At 40.4% G+C, this 6855-nt stretch overlaps 1 protein-coding gene across 10 annotated transcripts in view; it reads right to left on the reverse strand.

The window, feature by feature from the left end:
- ZNF146 (zinc finger protein 146) overlaps positions 1–6855 on the reverse strand; it is a 66115-nt gene that overhangs the window by 16806 nt on the left and 42454 nt on the right. The window lies entirely within an intron of this gene.

The following is a 6855-nucleotide window of genomic DNA, read 5'->3' on the forward strand; positions in this document are numbered from 1 at the left end:
CATTTAAACCTGCATGAAAAAATTTTTAAAACACCCCAGAGGATCCAAAAGGAAATCAGTATACTTATCACATACATGACACAGGAATATTTAATGTTCCTATCCCCAAGTTATTTTATAAATTTAATGCAATCCTAATAAAAATAACAAATAACAAGTTCTTTCTTTTCCCCCTCTGGAACTAGACAAGCTAATCCTAAAATTTACAAAGAAAAAGAAGCAAGAATAGCCAGGAAACTCTGAAAAGGATGAGCAATTAGGAGACTAGCCAAACCACAAAGTAAAACACAATGATAAAGCCTCAATAGTAAAAAAATAAATATTGGTACATGAACGCAGACTGGAAGATGAATGAAAACATGAAGTCCAGAAACAGACCAAATATATGTCAGAATTTAGTATATAATCAAATGGAATCTTTTTTTTTTTTTGAGACAGAGTTTCGCTCTTGTTACCCAGGCTGGAGTGCAATGGCGCGATCTCGGCTCACCACAACCTCCGCCTCCTAGGTTCAAGCAATTCTTCTGCCTCAGCCTCCTGAGTAGCTGGGACTACAGGCACGCGCCACCACGCCCAGCTAATTTTTTCTGTAGTTTTAGTAGAGACGGGGTTTCACCATGTTGACCAGGATGGTCTCCATCTCTTGACCTCGTGATCCACCCGCCTCGGCCTCCCAAAGTGCTGGGATTACAGGCTTGAGCCACCGCGCCCGGCCCCAAATGGAATCTTAAAAATAGCAAACATAAGACCCTTTATTTTTTCTAATTTTTTTTTTTTTTTTTTCTGAGACAGAGTCCAGCTCTGTCACCCAGGCTTTGCCCAGGCTGGAGTGCAGTGGTATGATCTTGGCTCACTACAACCTCCACTTCCCTAGTTCAAGCAATTCTCCTGCCTCAGCCTCCCAAGTAGCTGGGATTATAGGCATGTGCCCAGCTAATTTTGTATTTTTAGTAGAGTTGGGGTTTTTCCATGTTGATCAGGCTGGTCTCAAACTCCCAACCTCTGGTGATCCGCCCACCTCGGCCTCCCCAAGTGCTAGGATTACAGGAATGAGCCATGGCGCCTGGCCCCTCAAAATATTTTTAATCAATAGCAGACATTATTGGGATGATTGACCAAATTTGAATATGGACTTTGGATTAAATAATACTAATGTATCAATGTTAAGCTTCCTGATTTCATCGCTGTACTGTAGTTATGAAAGAGAATGTTTTAATTCTTGGAAAATTCATGCTGATGTATTTATAGATAAAGGAAGCATGTCCGCAACTAGTTTCAAATAATTAAGGAAAAAAATATACACATTTGGAGAAAGAGCGAAGGAAAAATAAAACAAAAAACCAAAATGCAAATGATTGGTGAATTTGGGTAAAGGACATGAGAATTCTCTGTACTATTCCAACTCTTCTATAAAGTTGAAATCACATAAAAAAGCAAAATCACAAAACAGTTAAGTTTCTATTACACGTATATCCCCCCTCCCATCCACTATGTAAGCTGAAAAAGCTTAATCACCAATTCCTACTGGGATGTGTCAGAGATAAGGTTCAGAGCATGATTTAAACCGAAACATACATGACAGAAACATGAGAAGGTGAGTTGGCTGGAAGCAACTTGCAGGAGGGAGATCAAATTTGAGATTCTGTACATTCAGGGTATAGGTTTCCGCACACGTGCAGGCAGACAGATCCATTAGGCAGTTGGATATGCAGATGAGGAGCTCAGAATGGGGCTAGAACAGAAATGGGAACTTGCCAGTTGTCAGACTGTCGCTGCTGCTGAAGACACAGGGAGAATGTTACTGTAGGCTGGGCACAGTGCCTCACGCCAGTAATCCCAGCACTTTGGGAAGCTGATGTGGGCAGATCGCTTGAGCTCAGAAGTTCAAGACCAGCCTGGGAAACATGGCGAGACTTTGTCTCTACAAAAAACACAAAAATTAGCAGGGTATGGTGGTTTATGTCTGTAGTCCCAGCTACTTGGAAGGCTGAGACAGGAGAATCACTTGAGCCTGTGAGGTGGAGGTTGCAGTGAGTTATGATGATGCCACTGCCCTCCAGCCTAGATGACAAAGCAAGACCCTGTCTCAAAAAATAAAAAATACTGGAATGTACGATTTGCAGAAAAAGAAAATTTAAAAATAGTAAAAAAATTTTTTTTTAAATAAAAAAAATCACAAAACAGTAGCCAGGCTTGGTGGCTCATGCCTATAATCCCACCACTTTCAGAGGCTGAGGTGGGCAGACTGTTTGAGCCCAGGAGTTCAAGACCAGCCTGCACAACAAAGTGAGACCTCATCACTATAAAAAAAATACAGAAAACTAGCCAGGTGTGTGGTGGCAGGCACCTGTAGTCCCAGCTAATTGCGAGGATGAGACAAAAGGACTGCTTGAGTCTGGGAGGCTAAAGTTGCAGTGAGCCAGAAAAAAAAAAAAGGAATCACAAAGCAGATGAAAACTGAAACATAACAAAATCAACTTAAGACACAAAAATTGCCGGGCGCGGTGGCTCAAGCCTGTAATCCCAGCACTTTGGGAGGCCAAGGCGGGTGGATCACGAGGTCAAGAGATCGAGACCATCCTGGTCAACATGGTNAAAAAAAAAAAAAAAAAACCTTATAAAAACTATAACTCTGTCTTGGAAGGCCAAGGTAGGAAGATCATTTGAGCCCAGGCGTTTGAGACCAGCCTAGGCAACACAAGGAGATCTCATCTTTACAAAAATTTTTTTAAAAATTAGCCAGGATATGGAGACTGCGGTCAGCTGTGATCATGCCAGTGCACTCCAGCCTGGGTGGCAGATTAAGATCCCAACTCTAAAACAAACAACAAAAAACTATAACCTTATAGGAATTTGAACATATGGGTGAAAATTAAGAGTGGAAAAGCCTTTCAGACTATAACCATAAATTAAAAGACGAACAATCTAACTGCATAATTTTTTATTCGTATTAAATATAACTAGATTAATTTTTTTTTTTTTGAGATGGAGTCTCGCTCTGTTGCACGGGTTCGAGTAGGGTGGTGCGATCTTGTGCATGACAGTGCCTGGCTTATCTTTTTGTATTTTTAGTAGAGACGGGGTTTCACATGTTGGCCAGGCTGGTCTTGAAGTCCTGACCTCAAGTGATCTGCTCGCCTCAGCCTCCCAAAGTGCTGGGATTACAGGCGTGAGCCACTGCACCCCGCCAAATTTTTTTTAAAAATAAAAAGAAAACCATAGCCACCATGGTGGTACATTGCCTGTAGTCCCAGCTACTTGGGAGGCTGAGAATTGCTTGAGCTCAGGGATTCAAGGCCAGCCTGTGCAACACAGTGAGACTTTGCCTCTAAAAAAACACATAAATAAAAACCTCTTTGGTGTGGTGTGGGGATGTCTCTGTGCTCACCAACCACAGGGGGCTCATTCTAAGCACAGCTACGTAAAAAAATAACATAACTAAATATAAACAAACAAAACCTCTTGATTCTGCAAGATTAAAAAAAAAAAAACAAAACAAAGCTGTCAAAATGCAAACAAAAACCTTAAAAAAAAAAAAAAACCACTCACTCATTTCATTTAGGGTTAACCTTTGTAATGTATAAACAGCTCCTCAAAGCAAAAGACACCCCATAGGTAAATCGTGAAAAAAATACAAATAGACAGTTCCTAGATTAATACCTATGGGCCTTTAACGTATGAAAAAGCATTCTCTCTCATTCATAAGAAGGGATGTAAATGAAACCTACACTGAAGTGCCGATTGTCACTTACGCCCCCAGCGAAATAGCAAATAGTCAACACTACACTCATGGTGAGCTTGAGAATTTGCTCTTGCACATAACTCATGGGAGTGTAAGTACTTACCCACTGGGCAGTGCCACTTGTATTAATAGCAATCTAGTTTACAGCTACTCCTGTGTCAGTACAAAATGGCGCACATAAAAAAATTATTCATTACTGCATCGTTAGCAACAGCAGAAGACTGGCAACGCTCCAAAGGCTCAACAACGGGATTAACTGAATCAACTATGATGTATCCAAACAATGACATTTATACAGCAGCTAAAAAAAAAATTTTTTTTCTTTAAAGATTATGATTAAGAAGGGACATCTCAGCTGGGCGCAGTGGCTCATGCATATAATCCCAACGCTTTGGGAAGCCAAGGCAGAAGGACTGCTTGAGCTCAGGAGTTTGAAACCAGCCTGGGAAACACCTCAGTGATGCCTCATCCCTATGAAAAGTAAATAAGCCAGGCGTGGTGAAGTGTACCTGTGGTCCAGCTACACAGGAGGCTGAGGCAGGCGGATCACTTCAGCCTGGGAGTTGGGAGGCTGCAGTATGCCATGTTCACACCACTGCATACCAGCTTAGGTGACAGAGCGAGGCTATTTAAAAAAAAAAAAAAAAAAGGAAGGGCTATGTCCAGGACATATTGTTAACAAGGAAAGTGAGATACAAAGAGGTATATATGGTATACTATCTTTTATGTAAGGAGTGGGGGAAATAGGTGTGAAGAGAAATATATACTAGTGACCCAACAAAAAACCCACTTGCAGGATAAACCAGAAACAAACAAAAAAGACATGTTTACATAAGACAAAGAATGTGACTGGGGGAAGGGGGCAGAAGGAGCTAATTCTGAGTTGTATCTTTGTTGAATCATAGAAATATATTACCTATCTCAATAGTAATCAAATCCATTTTTAAAAAAGCAGTCACTTAACTTGGAAACAACAAACGAACCCAACTGTATGTTGACTTCGTAACATAATTCCTCAGAAACAAGGATTTCAAATGACTTTAGAACAGAGTTCTTTGACTACACATGTTTAGACGGAGGCATTTTAAAAACTGGGCTCAGTGGCTTATGCCTGAAATCCCAGCACTTTGGGAGGCCAAGACCAGTGGATCACTGGAGGTCAGGAGTTTGAGACCAGCCTGGCCAACATGATGAAACTCTTGAGTCTACCAAAAATACAAAGTTAGTTGGACGTGGTGGTAGGCACTATAATCCCAGCTACTTGGGGGGCTGAGGCAGAAGAATCACTTCAACTGGGGAGGCAGATGTTGCAGTGAGCCAGGATCGTGCCACTGCATGAACCACTGAAATCTTTCACGCCACTGGGCAAAAGAGTAAGGCTCTGTCTCAAAAATAAAGTAAAACAAAATAAAATGAGTCTTAAAGGAGAAATGCAATGCACTTCTTAAATAGATGAAAAAAAAAAAAAAAAATCAAAAAAAAAAAAAAAATGCATTTTAAGAACAAAAATAGCTACATACATTAAAGAATTTTTTAACATGATACAGTACGTTTATGGTTACTACTACTATCAGCATTGTTTGAAACCATTTACTTTATGTTATTTTTTTGGAGACAGTTTCCCTCTTGTTGCCCAGGCTGGAATGCAATGGGGGGACCTGGGGGACCTCTGCAACCTCTGCCTCCGGGGTTCAAGTGATTCTCCTGCCTCAGCTTCCCAAGTAGCTAGGATTACAGGCATGAGCCACCACGTCCAGCTAACTGTGTATTTTTAGTAGAGACAGGGTTTCTCCATGTTGGTCAGGCTGGTCTCAAACTCCCAACCTCAGGTCATCCGCCCACCTTGGCCTCCCAAAGTGCTGGGATTACAGGAAGGAGCCACTGTTCCTGGCCTGAAACCACTTTCTTTATATTGCAGGATAAAGCAAAGAAAATAAGTACTTATATAACTGTTTCAAAATTTTTACTATAAAATACAACTAGGAGCTAGGAAATTAGGTAAAAATACTATACCATTTAAACTGAATTAGAAATATAATATGGACTCATGATTTTTAAAAATACACTTAAAATGTATTTTTTTAAATGCTCTAGCATTTAAAATGTCCTTTAAACAATGTTACCCCTGGGCAATGGACACACCCTCAATCTTGTCTCTAATACGTTTCTCCAATAAAAGGAACCAGAGCTCCTTGGAGAAATGGCCAATTCCAGGTCTGGGAGGAAGGTACAAGTAAGCCTGCAGTGCAGGGAAACTTTCCAAGATAAATGATGTCAGTCAAAATGAGACAAAAATGACCCGAAGAACCGGCCACTGGCCTCAAAAGTGCAGCTGATTCTAGAACACACTAAATATACACAACTTTAGGATGATGTTTTAAAAAAGAAAAAGCCACGGGGGAAAAAAGATCCAATTTGATATAACAATCACGTAAATGCGGCCAGGCACGGTGGGGTTCAGGCCTGTAATTCCAGCACTTTGGGAGGCCGAAGTGGGAGGATCACAAGGTAATAAGTTCTACACCAGCCTGACCAACTTGGTGAAACCCTGTCACTACTAAAAATACAAAAAGAAAGAAAGAAAAAAATTAGCTGGATGTGGTGTCACACCTATAATCCCAGCTACTCAGGAGGCTGAGGCAGGAGAAGCTTTGGAACCTGGGAGGTGGAGGGTGCAGTGAGCCAAGATCCCACCATTGCATTGCAGCCTGGGTGACAGAGCAAAACTTTGTCTCAAAAAAAATGAATAAATTTTTTTTTAAAAAACCACATAAATGCAAAAGGAATAAAAAGACAAGAGAAATTAAGTTAAGACTATACTTCCAGGAATAGTTTCTGGTTTGTTCCTAGAAGTTTCTCATGACATACAAAGTACTATATTTTTATACAAAAAAACCGCAAAAAAACCAGAAAATCACTTTACAAGCCCTGTAGAAATTTACTCCTTCAGTCGAGAATTATTTATTGGTGCTAAAACCATCCACTAAATGATTGATGGGGAATCAACAAAGTAAACAACATTTTGGTCAAAGGGAAGTAACAATCACCAGCCATATGGTATATCTTTCCTAATGGTATGCAATTTTTTTTTTTTTTTTTTTGAGACGGAGTTT

This window comes from Cebus imitator, unplaced genomic scaffold, assembly GCF_001604975.1.
Source record: "Cebus imitator isolate Cc_AM_T3 unplaced genomic scaffold, Cebus_imitator-1.0 Scaffold356, whole genome shotgun sequence".
Classification (NCBI taxonomy): Eukaryota; Metazoa; Chordata; class Mammalia; order Primates; family Cebidae; genus Cebus; species Cebus imitator.